The 17,689-nt window shown below is 50.1% G+C and overlaps 1 non-coding gene across 1 annotated transcript; it reads left to right on the top strand.

The window, feature by feature from the left end:
• Window positions 1-13,268: 13,268 nt before the first annotated feature.
• Window positions 13,269-13,341, top strand: TRNAV-UAC (transfer RNA valine (anticodon UAC)). The gene has a single exon. It is a non-coding gene; the product is annotated as a tRNA-Val (tRNA).
• The last annotated feature ends 4,348 nt before the right edge of the window (window positions 13,342-17,689 follow it).

Below are 17,689 nucleotides of genomic sequence, written 5' to 3'. Positions count from 1 at the left end.
AGCGCCTTCGCCCCGCACCCCGCTCGGCGCACGTGGGGCCGTACGGCGGGACCCCACGGGGGCGTCGGCGCCCGGGCCCGCCCCGCCAGCGCGCCAGCTGCGCGGCTATAATTAGCCAGGAGCCGCGGCCCCGCGCCCCCGCCCGCGTGCCCGGAGGACCGTGCGCGCGCGCTCCCGGCCGCGTGCGTCCCCGGCCGCGCGCGCTGGACTGGTTACAGCGTCGTGAACCAAATAAAGTAAAGGTCTGGCTCCTGCCGGGCGAGGCGAGCAAGCGGCGTGCCAGCCAGCTCAGGGGTGTGGCGAGCCCTCGGTTGCCCAGAAAAGATCCACCGTACGTCAGCAAGAGCCTTGGCTGCTGCTGCGAGGGTCCCTGACGCGCTGCCGGCTGTCCTGGGTGGATTTTCTAAGTTGGGGAGGGCGCATGACAAGAGCTGCCCCAAATGTCACTCCCTTTTTGGAAATCATGATGCTAGCTTTTTTTTTTTTTTTTTTTTTTAATTCCTAAGACTGTGGCTATAATAAGGCAAATGTTCCGTGCTGGTGGAGTAAACACTCATATTTAAGGGGCATCTGTCTTCGGGGAAAGCACACCAATGCACGCACAGTGCATGTCCATAAAAATGTGTTTATTAAGCAGACCTCAGGACATGCCCATATGGATACTACGAAGTCAAATAAAGTACTGTAACCACGGACTGCCTAAAACGGAGTTGCCTTTTTATAGAGAAACCTTTCTTTCAATTAGAACAACAGCAAAGAAGTTTTTATCTCATCATGGTACTGTTGGGCGCTTGAGGTGCCCCGCGGTTCGTTAACTTCTCATTTTTGTTAATTATTAAATCTAATACCCTGCAGTAGCACTAAAATGCCATTCGTTACCAGCCTTGCAGTGGGGGCTGAGGAACCTCACTGTGGACTAAGTGTTGTATAATAATTTCAGTCATTGTTGAAACTTGATTGTGGTAGATGGATGGGAAATAAATAAATAAATACATGAATAAAGCCGTGCTCCAGGCTTGAGAATACCTAGACCCAAGTCTAGCAAATGACTTCCTTCACCAACCTATATTTCTTTCCAGACAACAGGCGCAAAAACATTTGAGAAGCTTGAGGTGGATTCCTACAGAACAGCCCACTCCTTATATATTTTATCCAGGAACTCAGAAGGCTTCTCAGGTTGCAGCTCGGTCCTAGGAAGCTACTCTTGCTCTTTTCCTGTGACTCTTGCTCTCAACACGGTGACACTCGAGTCACCTGCTCGGCTCCTTCACAAAGATCTTTAAGAGGGAATTATGCTGAGAGAGGCTTTATGTGAACACGCCTCACGACTGTCCAATTCTGCACGAGACACACAACACTGGAACAGAAGTCAGGAACCCTCCAGGACTTCTTGGGCTTTGGGTGGCCATTTCAGGTAATTCAATCAAGTTTTGTGCTTCTATTGGCAATTATTATTTTTTTAAATTACCATGTACTTACCTTAGTAGGGGCAAAGGGATCAGACTGGACTATCTTGATGACAGCTTTTTGGTTTTTCATCTATCAGCCAGACACGAGAAAGCACTGGGTATCCGTGATGCCCGTTAGGTATTTGGGTGCCGTGAATGTGTACCACTAAAAATATAGATTCTTGGTTATTGTATCAAAGGGAAAAATAGCAAACAGCCTCGAAACACTGGAGAGAAGGGGCTCCCCCTGCTGTCATCATAGAAGATGCATCGTCTCTCTGGCTAGAGTCGGGTACCTAGGACACCCACCCAGTGTAAAGCGTAGCAGCAGATGATTCGTGAAGGTGTCATCCCCTTGGGGGGATGCACAGTTCTATTGGAAATAAAATTAAAATACAGACCACAGATGAAGGAAATGAATACTTTTCCTAAAAGTTTCTCTGCTCAGACTTATTTACTGAAGGGCCACCTTCCCCGTAAACCACCCAAATGGCTATCCCAAGCACTCAGATGGCTCTAAAGGCAGGGGTGGTATTTGCCACCTGGTGGCAGGTAGGGGTGGGGTGAGGACATGTTTGAGCCTATTGTGGTTTTTAAAATAATCAATCAATAAAAATGATGTCTGATGAAAAAGAAAAACACACCTTCACTGAATTTTGACTTTGGTAAAAATGTTGGGTGTGTAAAAAAGTGTTTCATTTTCTTGTAAATCACACTTCTCTGCACGTGGGTCTTTACCTCCGTAAGTAAGCCTTCCGAGCTCATCGACACCACACGTTTGTGGCCCTGGAAGGAACTCACCGGAGTCTCCATGACACACATTGCCTGAGAGGGGTGTCAGCCGTGACCAGACTGAGCCGGGGGTCCTTCATCTATCAGCCAGTGTTTGCTGAGACGTTGGGGGCTTCGATGGAATGAGTCAGGTTGGAGCTGTTCATGGATGAGGCAAATCGCAAGCAGCGAAGAAGGAAAGGAGAGATGGAAGAGGAAAAGTCACACGAGGAGAACCACCTGCCTGGGCGTAGTCATGTCTGCGTTCACTCATTGGCTCCCTCCCCCTCTCCCCTGCAGGTCTAGTTTGTGGGGCAGAATATGGGCTCTTGAATTTCAGCCCCAGCTCCACCTCTTCCTAACCTTAGCATTTAACCCTCTGACCTCAATTTAATTATCTGTGAAATGGGTTAAGGATATTACTTACCTCATGGAGTTGTTGAGGGGATTGAATGACAGAGGTCTCTAACACGCATACCTTGGGACCCAGCACATATCAAGGGCTTGATGAATTTGGGCACATCACCCCACAGTGCTGGGCTTCGGGCTGGAGTTAGAGAGTTATTTTATTTTTTATTTTTTTAAGATTTATTTATTTATTTATTTATTTGACAGAGAGAGAGGGAGACAGCCAGCGAGAGAGGGAACACGAGCAGGGGGAGTGGGAGAGGAAGAAGCAGGCTCCCAGTGTAGGAGGCTGATGTGGGGCTCGATCCCAGAATGCCGGGATCACACCCTGAGCCAAAGGCGGACGGTTAACAACTGAGCCACCCAGGCGCCCCTAGAGAGTTATTTTAAAACAGTGTCCTCAGGTTGGCTTCCAGAAACCTCTTTCTCCAACTCCCCAGCTCACTGACTCACCTCGCTGAATGGAGTGCCTTGGGCTCAGACCTCAGATGGTTTTTCTCTCTGTCCACTTACTCTCGGTAATCTTGTCCAGAATCATGGTTTCAAAATAATATTTATATGCTGACTCCAAATACCTTGCCCTCGATGTCCTTCTCTGAGTCCCGCACATCCAGCCCCCGAATTCTCTTCCCTCAGGCTTTCTTCTCTTACTAAATGGCAGTTCTTGCAGTGGCTTGGGCCGCAGACCTTGCAGGGCTGTAGACTTCAGTTTTTCTCACACACCTTCCATCCAATCTCTCAGCAAATCCTCTTGGCTCTACCTTCAAAAAAATGTAATCAGAATCTGATCACCTCTTGCCACCTGGTTGAAACCGTCATCATCTCTTGTCTGAGGCAAAGCAGAGGCTTCTGAACTGTTCTTCCAGCTTATCCCTTCTTCTCTGCAGTTTATTTTCAATGCAGCAGCCAGAATAAACCTTAAAAATATTGGCCTGATCTTGCTTCTCCTTCACTCAAACTGTTGAGATACTTTTCTATCTCCTTTAGAGTCAGATGCATGGCCGTGCTAGCTCTCAGACCTGGCTCGGACCCGTGCTCACTTCAGCCACACTGTCTTTCCGGCTATTTCTTGATCTCGCTTATCAGGCTCCTGCCTCAGGGCCTTTGCATTTGCTCTTCTCTGTTTGGAATGGTCTTCCAAGATGTATGCATAGCTCACTCCTTCACTCCCTTCAGGTCTCCACCCCAGTGTTCCTGTTGCTTGGGTAACAAATTAACACAAATTTAGTGCCTTCAAACAACCCAAAATTACTATCTTGGAGTTCTGGCTGTCGGAAGACTAAATTGAAGATGTTGACGGGGCTGGTTCCTTCTGGAGACTTCGGGAAAGAACCCGTCTCCTTGCCCTTTCCAGCTCCTGGAGGATGCCCACATTCCTCGGCTCGTGACCCCTTCCTGCCACCACTCCACCCTCTTGCTTCTGTCCCCACGTTGCCTCCTGCCTTCCTCTTATAAAGACTTAGAATTACATTGGGCTCAGCTGAGTAGTTCAGGATACTCTGGTCATCTCAAAATGCTTAACTTAATCAAATGTGCAAAGTCTCCTTACCCTGTAACATCCCATATACACAGGTTCAGAGTGTTAGAACACAGATATCTTTGGGGGGTCGTTATTCAGCTTACCACCTACCCTATATAAAAGAACCATCCCGGGGCGCCTGGGTGGCACAGCGGTTAAGCGTCTGCCTTTGGCTCAGGGCGTGATCCTGGCGTTATGGGATCGAGCCCCACATCAGGCTCTTCTGCTATGAGCCTGCTTCTTTCTCTCCCACTCCCCCTGCTTGTGTTCCCTCTCTCGCTGGCTGTCTCTATCTCTGTCAAATAAATAAATAAAATCTTTAAAAAAAAAAAAAAACCATCCCAACCTACCCCCCGTTCCCTCTTCGATTCTTCCCCTTGGCACTGTTCCCCATCAAACATTGAATGTATCTGTTGGTTTATAACTTTTTGTCTCCCCTGCACCCCAACACCTGCATGCCTTAGAGTGTAAACCCCACGAGGCAGGGCAAAGCATCCCCTGTGGCCTAATAGTGTGTGGCATGTGAACGTTCTCAGTAAATATTTGTTAAAGCAATAAATTTAGTCTCATGAGGGAAGTGTGGTGCAAAATCTTAAACAATAAGATAAGAGTCATAAAAATGTATTTGGAAGATTCAGTGGAAACACGGTCATTCGGCTGGAGAGAGAGCAGCAGGAGGGCTGCGCGGAGGAGGAAACTGAGCATGGCCAGCCACAGGGCAGGGCTTGCCAGAAGGGACCGGGAGAAGGAACAGAGCTCAACTCAGTGGGATGGATCTTGGGGGGTTAGCAAGCACAGGGATCCTACAGAAACTGTTTAGCCAGGCAAGAGGGTTCCCGCAGACAGGCACAGAGCAGCAAAACCAGGAAGAAAAGGTCAGGGGCATATGCCAACAAACGCACCAGAGTCCGAGTCAGAGGGTGATGTATCGTGAGGTGCTTTTACAAGGGTAAGAGCTGGGGCTGCAGGTAAAGCAGGACGAAGCAGCTTCTCCTTGGGGTTGGCTGGTGTCAGACTCCCTCAGGGTGGCCTACAGCGATGGTGGGAATGGCTTCTGATGGCCGAACCCAGAGTGGGTGCTGGCTGTGCCTGCTCTGGCCCCCCACCTTCTCCTGGCACGGGAGGAGAGAGGAAAGGGGGGGTAGCAGGAAGGGTGCACAGCAGCACGGCTCTCCTAACAGCTCCCCGGGTGGCCGTCAGAGCTGGTTGCAGTGGTTCCTTTAGTGAAAGATTTAATGAAGAACAGCACGAAGTGGTCAAAGGCACGACTGCCTTCATGCACAGCCTGGGCCCACCAACTTGTCCTTGGATAAGTTCTGTGCTGTCTCTAAACCTTGGTCTCCTCATCTGTAGAATGGGGATAAGAAGAGCACCGACTTCTTAAGCTGACTGTGAGGGCTAAGTCAAGGGGTACATCAAGTCTCCTTGGGGCAATCACACCAATAAACCTAGAGCTTGTTTTTTATCCCCAAGCAGGACGCATCAGAGTGTGGGGTGGGGGGTGACCGACCCATCATCTTCTCTTCCCTCACCCAACACCTGAGATCTTGCCACTCAGGGCTTCCCCAGGGGCCCTCTGTGGGAACAAGAGCTCTCTAATAGGCCTTCTGGAAATCCTCATTTAAATTGCATCCCCTCCAACTCCAGAGTTCTCGATCCAAACCCCCACTGCACAGAACCTTCCCTCACCACCTGCAGTGGGAATGGATTTCCAATTGTTTGTCCCTTCCGGCGTCAGTCACGAGTCTGCATGGCTGTCCTCTGCCGGGGGTCAATGTGGGGATCTGTGGCCCCGCCTTGGCCCGGGGGGAGAGGACAAAGGAAGGCCACCAGGTTCGAGGAGCTGGAGAGAGGCTGGCATGGGAGGCCCGAGGGTGTCCAGTTCTGGTCTATCTCTAGCAGCAAAGGCCGAGGCCAGTTGTATCTAAATTAACTAAATGTGCGTGTCACCCAGTGCACCACAGGCAGGAAGGGAATGCAAATTCCTATGGCATTAGGTCCAGAGTCAAGAACAGGAAAAGGCACTGTAGGTTGTAGGGTAATGTAAAAATACCGACTTTTACTGCTCACCCTGGGATTTCTCCACCCATAGAAGCTTCACCTTACATGAAGTTAGGGACTCACTTCCCCTTGCAGATAATTTACAAAAATATCAAGACCAGCTTCTGGACACGTTTTCTCTGGTCATCTGTGAAGTATTGACCCAATACTGTTCCCCTCAATCCCAAGCTCATCCTAAGGACACAGACCTTTTCTGGGAGTTGGTTCTAGTGACTTTGGTGCAGTTACAAGCCACGGGATCCCATTTCTCCTCGGCCTTGCAGAAGTGTTATGCTGGGGTTTGTCGTGGGCTCCACAGTGGGGGACAGGAGGCAGAAGGCACCAGGAAAAACTGCGGGCTTCCTCCCCACAAGGCTGGGAAAACCTGGGGGTAGGCTGCCGGGCACGCCGGTCCCCGTAGGAAGGCCACAAGAGACAAAGAAGTCTGAAAACAGATCCCCGAAGAGGCTCCTTCCTTTGGGCAGATCTGACAAGAGCCTGGAGGTACCCTTGCTACTCTGAAAGGTGTGGTAAAGGGCGTGTGCGAAACCAAGAGGGTCTAATTTCAGTGTGTGCTAACGATGTCACATGGGGTTGCTAACATGGGAGGTACTGCCTGGCTGAGCCACAGTGAATGTATTTGTAGGTCACCATGGAGGTTTGGGGAGACATGGTCACTCTATGGGGAGGGGGGAGCAAGGGACGCTGCACAGAGGAGGAGACATCAGCACTCCTCTGCCCTGCACTCCTATGTCCCACCAAGAAGGCTAATGTCTGCCCCAGTCCCCAGGCCGATCCAGACCTGACGAAGGACTTGTGAGTGCTTCTCTCATCCCACGATCTCCTCGCACCACTGAGTTCCCATGTGACTCCCTGAGTCTCCTGCCCTGCCCTGTCCTAGAATTGCTGTCCCTGGAGAAGCCTTCTAGATGGCTCCACGGCCCCTCAGTCACAGCTCCCAGCTACTCCCTCCCTTTCTTGGCCCATGCTGCCCAAGTCCACAGACTGGGCTCTCCCTTGGTCCTACTCTCAGGTGCTACTCGGTGTCCTGCCCTCCAGCCTGGGCCTCCTCTAGGGCTGGGATCCACCTTAGGCCCCAGCGCATGGGAAGAACTCTGCCGCTTGCCTGGTTTCTTTCCCGACATCCCCTAGGGGATGGCTCTCTGCCCCAGGTTCCCTGTTGTCATGCCCTGCTCACCTGCTGAGACTCTGGGCTCCATGGTGATGACCTCTTGGCAGGTGGTGCTTGAGACCCTCAGGGATTAAGGGCTCCCCGCCATCATCTCCCGAAGCCGACTTTGCCACCAAACCAGCTGAACAAGTGCTTGTCCTATCTTAGTGGACAAGTCTTATGCCATCGTATTGGTCAGGGTTCTTCAGAGAAACAATATATACATACACACACATGCACATATACATGTATGTGTATCGCTCCTATTAGTTCTGTGATATATATTTTACATAGATAGATATAGACAGATTTTAATCAGTTGACTCATGGAGTTGTGTTTGCAGGGTCCAGGATGGAATTCCACGGAAGAGCTGATGTTGCAGTCTGGAGTCTGAAATCCGCAGGCTGGAAAATCAGGCAGGGTTTCTACATTGCAATCCTGAGGAGAATTCCCTCTTCAGAAAACCTCAGCCTTGGCCCTTAAGGCCTTCAACTGATTGGATGAGGCCCACCCACATGACAGAGGGCAAGCTGCTTTACTCAAAGTCTACTGATTTAAATGTTAGTCACCTCTAAAACATACCTTTACAGCAACATCTAGGCTGGTGTGGGTCCAAACAACTGGGTAGCATGGCCTACCCGACTGGACACATAAAATTAACTGAGGGGCCACCTTCTAAGTTCCCTCTCCTCCCCGTGCCTCCCCAGACCATGATGCTTTATCAGTTATGATGCTTTCAAATGCAAAGTCACCAGCAATCCTATTCAAATAGGCTCAAACTATAAAGGGAACTCATTGGAACTGAAAAATCCACAGGCAGGCCAGCTCCGAGTTTGACTCTCTTCAGGTTTGAAACAGCATCTCTCCGGGTCTCTTGGCTCTACCTTCCCAGTGTTGATGTTATCTTCAGTCAGGCTTCCCTTGATTGTGACATGGCTGACACACTTCTTTATTCACATCCAAGAGGAAAGAGAGCGGTACATCCCTTCCAGAACGGGGCGGGGGGGGGGGGGGGAGAAAGGGGGAGCGAGCACCAAGCTTCTCTCTGGTTGGCTCAGTCCTGACATCATCACGTGACCAAGGGAATGTTCTGTTCTGATTGGCTTAGGTCTACCTTGCTCTCTCCAATCTCAGGGCAGGGGGAGGAGTTTGTCCCCATCTAGTTAGGGACCTTTTCGGGAGCCGGGGTCGAATCAATTCCAGCAAAAGGAGTGGCTGAGGGGTGGGATGCTGGGAGCTAAGCTTAGTGTTCCGCCTCAGCCCCCAAAGCAGAGCTGCTGCGTGTTCAATCCAAGGGCACACACAACACTGCAGCCCGCAGGAGTGGTGACCCCTGGGGCTGAGTGTCTCATTCTGCAGGGTCACGGGCCCCAGCCCTAAACCCAGGAAAGGACAGCTTCTGGGAAGGAGGGGTCTCCCTGCCTGGATGTCAGGGCAGGGTTAGTCCAGCATGGAGGGGCAGGGTGGTGGCCGGTAGGCTGGTAGACTGGGCGATGTGCGTGTCTTCAGACTTCCTTGCTCTGGATGGGTCTGCCTCTCTGCCGTTGAGGGAGCGATCACCAGAACTGAACTCACAGCAGTCGGCTTTACGACTGTTAGACGTGGGCAGAACTGTGGGGTGCCACTGGGAGCCACTGGCAGCTGAGGTGAGTGACTCACACACTGCTGACAGGGATGCGGGGCCCAGACAGAGAATGCAGGAAGAAGGTGGCTCGAAGACATGTCGGGACAGCCCAGGTGAGGGGGCTGCCTCCGAGATTTTGATCTGTATTTTTTTCTTTTTTTTAAAGTAGGCTCCACACCCAGCTTGGAGCCAACGTGGGGCTTGAACTCACGACCCTGAGATCCAAATCTGGGCGGAGATCAAGGGTCAGATGCTTAACCCACTGAGCCCCCCGGGTGCCCCTGTAATTTGTTTTTATAAAATGAAACAAAACACAACCTGAAATGGCCGGACATATTTTCACAAGCTATAAAATGTCTCTTTTGCTCCTCCCTCTGTCTGTGCCATTTCCCTCTCTACCAAGATGCGACTGTAATTACTGGCACGGGTGTGTCACACAGAATGCCAGGGGAGGAATCGCCCTGCACCCTTGCTGAGAAGTCCGCCAACCCTTCCTGCTCAGTGTTCTCCTCATACGGGTGTACCAGGCGTGCATGTTGGCCAGCCCAGCTTGGCCATGAGCACTTGGCACTCCCATCAGCCACTGGGCGACGAGAACCTTCCACTGCTTGAGCCGATGTTGTGTGGAAGGAAGCGGCGTATCACCAGCGGGAGCTGAGACTTCCAGAGAAAAAACTCAGCAGAGTTGTGCCTGGATATCATTCCAGGCTAGGGAGAGACACAATGGGGGTAGAACGTCGCTGGAATCAGACTAGGGTGCTGCCTATAGTAACAGACAGAGCTTTCTAAGTTGTGCAGAAAAAACAATTATGCCGCTGACCACTTATGCCATGCTGTGTAACTTACTTTACTTCTGCTTCTCTCAGGTCTTGGAAACAAAAGCATCAGAAACCTTTTTGCAGAACAGAAAATCGAGGCAAGGAAAAGTCACGCCTGGCTGAAAGTTACTCGATGAAGCCTCCATCGAAATCCAGACCTTCTAACCCTAAATGCCATCTTCTTTTACCACTGGTGTTCAGCGTTTAAGGGTAACACTTTTGGGGGCCCTGGCAGTGTGGGGAATATTAGTTAAGATGTGCCACAGAATGGATTCAACAAATCCCACCAAACCCTTCGCTTACCCACGGGTTCATTCTCATTCTTCATGCCTAGTTTGCTAATGTAGGGGTCACATGTTCCTGTTGTCTTTCTTCTCCCGGTTTAATCAGGAAAACGAGCCAGAAGAGCCGGAATGATTAGCTGGGTATCATTAGAAGAGGAAAGAATTTATATTCACAGTGACTGTATTTCTAGTCCATTGATTAGGCAATTTTGCTTTTATGAATCAATTGTGGTGATTGCTATGCTGAATAAAATATAGAATTGCTATTGCAAAGAAACCATAAATTATTAGCTTTAAAACACGTAGCGTCTCTGCATGGAGCTATGTATCCTATGGACTATTTCTCATTTCCTCTCCCAGAATCCTACCTGGGCTTCTCAGGGGGCACTCCCATAGGTTCCTGAGCTCTGCCGTGGCATAGAGCGGCACGATCCAACAAGGTTCAGCATCTTGGCTTGTGACATCATTATTTAGTTCACTGACCGCCCCCTTGTAGGTGCTGGGTGGTGTTCAGAGTCAACGCAAGAGTGCTTTAGGGGAGAAATCAGTACCCGCACACATCTTGATGCTGCGCCTTCCATCTGGAAGTTGTGTATATATAAATATATACACATAATATATATAGTAATATGTTGAATTTTTGTCATAGGATATACAGAGATCATTCCCTAAGTCGTCCATTTCCCACTGATCTATCTCCATGGATTGCCTCTTGCTATGGCAACTCTGTTCACGTCCAACGATGATAATGAATAACTCGGGGACTTCATGAGAGGGTGTTTTAAAAGCCAGATGATCACTTTTAAGAAGACACAAGAAAATGGAATAGGACAGACTAGAGGTGGAAGGAAAAGGAGAAAACAGAGAAGAGATAGCAATTAGGGAAAGTGCTTTAAGACTAAAACCTTGCAAAGCCGGTGTTCGTGCATGAAGAACAAAGAAGGAGGTATATGGCTTTAGTGGTGTGGGATTTTGTGGATTTGGGTACCAGAAGCTTCATGAATGAATTCATTTGACAAATGTTTATCGTATGCAATCTATACATTAAAATCCACAGGGTGGATTTTAGATTGTTATAATTTTTTTAAGAGCTAGCGGTCTCGTAGCCTACAGTAAAGGAATGGCCCATGAGAGCGAGTTGATGATCACGAAGGAAAAGGGAAAGGAGAAGGAGAGAGAAAAGTATAAATGACCACAAGCAGCGGCAGCAGCCTGTGCCGCCAAACCCCACGGCGAGCCCTTTCTTCTCCCAGTAGGACATGTCTCCCACTTCTTAATTAACGCGTTCCTAATTTTTCTCTGCAAAGATCAATCCCGAGCACCAGCTTCTGTAAGTTCTTCCCTCCCAAGGTACTGTGAGGAACGCGAGATAAATAAGATTCAAGACCCTATTCTCAAAGAACTTGGAATCTATTTGGAGCTCTGAGATGGCATTCGAGCAGGTACGGAAGGGCCTCGTCTACACTCCAGGTGTGCGGTTCCAAGAAGGGAACGGGCCACACAGGGGTGGAAGGGACTAGGAGGGCTTCGTGCGGAAGATGGACACCAGAGAGGCCTAAGAGGAGGCACAACAGAGGGGAGGCAAGAGGACGTCAGGCAGAGCAGAAATTAGCAGCATGTGTTTTGGGATCAAGAAGAAAAATCTGTGACTTCTGTCACTGCAGGTTAATTACTGGGGGGTAGTGGGGAATAAAACTTGACTAAATGGGGGAAGGTGGGACTCCAAGGGCCCAGAGACTTAAGCACAGGGAGGCGCCTGGAGCCCAGGGGTGGTCATGAGAAAGCTGGCCCTGGTCCCAGTACTGATGGAGAATGGAAGAACCCAGGGACGCTGGAGTTAAGGTCAGGGACAGGCTATTACGTTATTCCCCTTCTGTGGAACTGGACCAGGATTGGGGCGGAGAAGGAGCTCAGTGAGAATTTCAAAGAGCTTTGTTGATAAGGTTTGGAGCCCGATCTGATTTCGGGCAGCGGTGAGAAAAGGGCGTGGAAGATGATTCCAAGGCTGCGAATATGCCTCATTTCCGCAAACTGGAGCAGGGCTCCGTCTTGGCAGAAGATGACAAATGCCTAGGTAAGAGAGTAACAGTGACTTGATGTGAGGCTGGGACACTCCTTGGCAAAAATCATAGCTGTCCCGTCCTCCCCGACCCCTCGGAGTTAGGTCGGGATGCGGGGAGGTGATGCCAAAGCACCCCCGACCGGAAGCGGGCCAGGCTGCCGAGATGCCGGGTGAGGCTGAGGATCCGTGTTTGCCCCTGTGCTGCTCCGGCCCTGCTGCTTCTCCAGCTCCGCCGCTGTGGCCCCCATTCGAGGAGCGCGACTCGCTCACTTGCACGCATTAGGCACTGTGCGGGCTCCTGCCACTCGGGAGGCTCTCAGTCTACCCAGGAAGACAGAGATGAGCAGACTGGGGGATCTGAAAATAGGAGCAATCAATCCGAGGACAGCATCCGAGATAGCCTCCTTGGGTGTTTACTGGGAGATGCTGTGTTGAATTGGCATCAATGGTGGGGGGAGGGGGGTGGTTAAAGATTTCAGAGCACTGATCTTCCTTCAGAAATTATAGGCAGGAGCAGAGGGTGGCATGATTTAGGGTGAGGAGTTTGTGTCTCAAAGTTCAACATATAAGAGTCAGGGCTGTGGTCACAGCAGCTTGAGGAAGTTAACCACTGTAGCCCCTGGGAGGCTAAGACACAGGGTACAGCAGTGCCCCTTTAACCCCGGGGGATGCTTCCAACACCCGCAGGGGATGCCTGAAACTGGGGATAGTCCCCAACCCTGTGTATGCTGTTTTTTCCTATCCATACATACTTATGATAAACACATACTTCATTTATAAATCAGGCCCAGTAAAAGATGAACAACAATAACTAATAATAAAATAGAACAACTATAAGCATATACTGTAATAAAAGTTACGTGAATGTGATCCCTTTCTCAAAATATCTTATTGTATTTCTTGTGATGACGGGAGATGATAAAAATGCCAATGAGATGAGATGAGATGAAGTGACGTGAGTGACGTGGGCTTGTGACCTGGCATCAGGCCATAGACACTATATCAGGAAGATCATTTACTTCCCAACCAATTGGTCCCACGCAGGTAATAAACTAGGGAAAGTGAAACCATGGATAAGGGGGACTGTTGTACATGCTTTTTGAAGTAGATAATAAGTGTTTGGGTTCCATGGTGTAGTGGTTAGCACATCTGCCTTACACGCAGAAGCTCCTGGGTTCGAGTCCCGGTGGAACCACAAAGTTGCCTTCATTCCCATTTAAGTTGGAAGATGAAATGAGCAAAAAAGGGAAAAAATAGGCTTATTTTCATCTTTACCAATCAGGATCCTTTTATTTATTTCTACTTATTTTTAAAGATTTTACTTATTCATTTGAGAAAGAGCACGAGTGGGGAGAGGGGCAGAGGGAGAGGGACAAGCAGCCTCCTCGCCAGCAGGGGAGCCCCACCTGGGGTAGAGATCAGGACCCTGAGACCATGATCCGAGCCAAAGTCAGACGCTCAACTGACTGAGCCACACAGGTGCCCCCAGGATCCTTTTAAATACTATTTCCTGGGTGTGTACAAATGTCCTGAAACGCAGGTTTTCTTTTTATCAATTTATGGCACAGAGAATAAGCTAAAATCTCACATCAAAGGTCCCCAGCTCCAGGCCCAGATATTCCCGATTTCTGTCCAGCAGGGCTGCCGGGCACTGAGAGCATGGAGGAGAGCGGGAGCCAGGACCCCTCCCCTCCAGGGCCAGTCCTGGGGTCTGTATGGTACTGTGACCTTTTTTCTCAGAGGCTTCTCTGACTTCACCCCCGAGAGAGCCTGAGTGCTAGCTGCACTGTGTTGTGCGTGAGAGGTATGGGGAAAGAAAGAAGTTGAGCCAAGCCAGGAACAGCCTAGGTTTTGATATCAAGAAGTCTGGGTTCCAGTTCCACCTCTACGACGTCACTAGCTGTGTGATCTCGGACACGCTCTCTTCTAAGCTTCTGCTCCTGTGTGTGGACCGGCGTAAGAAGAGCACCTCAGATGAGGTGCACATCGGATGAGGCGATCTGTGCAAAGTGCTTGCTGGCACCGTGTCTGCTACCTGGTAGGGACTCCGCGTGTGCTCCTTGGTCTCTGGTATCAGAGTGCAGGTGCGTCCCGGTTCTGCGTGAGCGCTAGGACTAAGCGATGCTGCCTGGACCCTTCTCTGCTCCTCTCCCCCAGCCACCGACTCAAATACCAGCCACCAAAACGCTACACCTCATTAGCAGGCGCCGTTACCTCCCCCGCGCAGCGTGACCCCACTCGGCCCCCCACTGTTTTGTCCTCGGCTCATTTTCTGGTTAATCCAACAACTTGAACAAAAGTGGTACCTCCACCCCGCTCCCCCCCCCACCTCTCCACCCCACGTACCACCCACCAAAAAATGGAGCAGTGGGCTCATGGCAGCCCAGAGGTCAATCCTGCCCGAGAAGCCCTGCAGGAGAGTCCACAGAAGAAAGAGGCTCTTTGCCAAAGATGATGTTTTTTTTTAATTTATTTACTTTTTGCTCACAGGCTCAGAATTCAAACAGAGGACACTGAATGGCCAGCACCTTGGCCCACCCCTGAATACCCAGGGCATGTGGCCAGCACCAGGAGTTCAAGTTTCTGCCCAGTAGGCTTGTAATCTGAACTTTCTATTTCTAAAATCCCAGTTCTCAGTAGCCAGCACACATTCTGAGCCACGGAGTTCTGAGAATTATTGCGCTTGTCAGCTGCTAAGTCACATGTCCCTCAGCCCAGTCCCTTCTACTGGTATAATAGTACTCGTGTTAGAGCCATGAATTTCACTGTCACATGAAAATTGGCAGCCCTTATAATACCACCCAACGCTTGCCATAATCACCCAGAAATACACCGTCAGGCCTGTCATAACTAATCAATGTTCAGGATCCCTCAGGGTCTCCAAATACAATGACTGGTAGCAAATTAATAGATCCTTTGGATCGTCCCATTTAACTTCATCAAAGCACTGACCCCATGATGAAAATTTAGCTTAATTAGGATAATATCTCATATTTAAAGAGTGCCTCAAAGCCAAGAAGCCCCCAGATTCCATCTCTTAGTTTTCAAAGCGGCAGCACATGTCACTTAGTGACAACTTTGAGTGAACAGGTATGTTTGTCCCCATTTCACGGATGAGAAAAGCTTCCTGCCCACTGACAAGTAAAAAGACCTTCACAGAGCTAGGGGCTGGGGAGGTGAGCCCAGAGCTGGGGTTTCCCCATTCGGGGTTGACTTTATTTGCTTTAATTTATGTTTATGAACTATCGGCAGCACAAAAATAAATACAGACTTTTTTTTTTTTTTCTGTGAGTACCTATTTCATGAATAGGGTATCCTGTGTCCACGGGGAAGCTGTAAATAGATGTCGGTAGTGGAAGGCTGGAGTGGACAAATATAGAATGTAGCTTGTGCTCAAATCTCCGCATACCCCGCAGAGCCCCATGCTGGTATGTTAACTGGTCTGTTTGGAAGCTTTTTTCTTTCTTCTTCTTTTCTTCTTCTTCTTCTTCTTCTTCTTCTTCTTCTTCTTCTTCTTCTTCTCCTTCTCCTTTTTTAGGTTTAGTTGCATGATAGTACAAAGAGCCCTGTGTTATGGTCTCAACACTACTATTTATACCCTGTGACCCATTAAGCACTGATTCCTTGGTTGGGGTTCTCCCAACAACTTGTGAAAAAAAAAAGAAAGAGGGAAAAAATAGCCTGACTGGAAAAAAAAAAAAAAAAAGCAGTTCTCATTTACAATACTTGAGTCAAGAATTTGGAAACATGACCCCAGCCAAAGCCTTCAGAGGCCCCGTATCAAATGTTGTTATTTTTGGGTGCCTTGAAAATAAGGCTGGTTGAGGCGTGGGCACCCGAGTGGCTGCCGCAGGAAGCAAGAGCCGGGGTGGGTGGGCCCGGGCTCTGTCCAGAGCGGTCCCCCCACCACCCCCGCGCGGGGCCGGAGACAGCCAGCTGCCAGGGGCCCGGCCCCAGGCCTCACAAGAGGAATTGGAAACTTAGCCTGGAGGAGAACTTCACCTTCCCTGGGTCGACCTCCCTCCCCTGGAGATTGGTGTTAGACCTCAACCTTCCCAACGGCAACTGCGGACTCTTCCTCCAAACACGCTAGGAAATGAACCCCAGTGAAGTCTGACACCTCCCCCCCCCTTCATTTTTTTAGATAGGCGGTATTTCTCCTAAAAGTGAATTGCCTCCCCTCCCCCCGGCCTTTGGGAAAAATGCCTGCTGGAGATATTTTTATGCTCTGTCCGCAGTGAGTGAAAGGGAACCCTGGCTTTAGCCATTCCCCGGGAACGCACCCCACTGTGGTGTGTCACCCTCAGAACGAGATACTGCCCATGTTTGGGAACACAGCTCACTAGGCCCGTCCCTGCCACATTGTCCTTCCAACACAGCCTGCCCAGCACACGTGCACGCGCGCGCACACGCGGGCGCACACACCCGCACGCGGGCACACGCGCGGGCACACACACTCGGGCACACACACACGCACACGTGTGCGCATGCACACATCGGGCTCAGAGACCAGATGGTTACTTGCTGAGTGATGGACGTTTAGTACGCATTTCAAAATTAGTCCTGCGGAGCCCGGGGAAGAAGCGGGGGCTCCTCTTCCGCGAAAACAACTAAGAAAAATATCAAGCGAACTTTCCCGAGCGCACATTCGAGTAAGACACAGGAAGCCTAACCACTAGGATTGCATTAGTCACGTGCCCTCTGAGATACCTTCGAGGAAGAGGTCTTTAAAATAGTTAGACTCGATTCCTCTTCGTAAGGAAATCGATGTTTAGCTGCCCAGGAACCCTGTAAAACAGAAGGTTGTTCATTCTTGGCCCAAGTGTTAGGTTTTCGCGCCTCCAAGCCTGCTTTCTGGCCACATGCGCCCTGTGCCTGTGCACCCACCGGCCCTTCCTTTGGAAATTCTACTTGTCCTTTTATCCAGCTCAAATCCCACCTTCGCACAGCTTTCCACGGGCCCCACGGTAAATACTGGTGCCAATACAAGCCCGGGGCAGCGACCCGCATTCCAGGGGGGAGTGCGTGGGGTCGCCGGGGAGAAAACCAGAGGGGTGGTGAGAACTGCGTTGGAAAAGTAACAAACCCGAGCTTCAGATGTTCTTGTCAGTCGCGTGAAGAGGTTTTACTTGAATGGAGAGACAACGGGAAGTTGTGATTTTACGTAGAAGGGTGAGTGGATGTTGCTTGTGTCCAAGTGACGTAACTAACGTTGCCGCCCAGAAGTTCTGTGGGGGCATAAATGAGTATTTCTCAGATAACTGTTGTGCGGGGCTCTGAGAACCTCCGTGGCCATGTTGGTTCCTACTCCATCTTTTCCACCTGGAAGTTGTTGTGGTCTGAATGTCTGTGTCCCCCCCAAACTCACATGTTGAGGCCCTAGCTCCCAACGTGATAGTATTTGGAGGTGGGGTCCTTGGAAGGGATTAGGTTTAGATGATGTCATGAAGGTGAGGCCCCCAAGGGTGGGCTGGGATTAGTGTCCTCATAAGAAGAGTAAATGACAGGACACCTAGGTGGCTCAGTCGGTGGGGTGTCTGCGT

This window comes from Ursus arctos, unplaced genomic scaffold, assembly GCF_023065955.2.
Source record: "Ursus arctos isolate Adak ecotype North America unplaced genomic scaffold, UrsArc2.0 scaffold_7, whole genome shotgun sequence".
Classification (NCBI taxonomy): domain Eukaryota; kingdom Metazoa; phylum Chordata; class Mammalia; order Carnivora; family Ursidae; genus Ursus; species Ursus arctos.
Note: the sequence above shows the minus strand (reverse complement) of the source record. Positions and strands in the feature narration are given on the sequence as shown.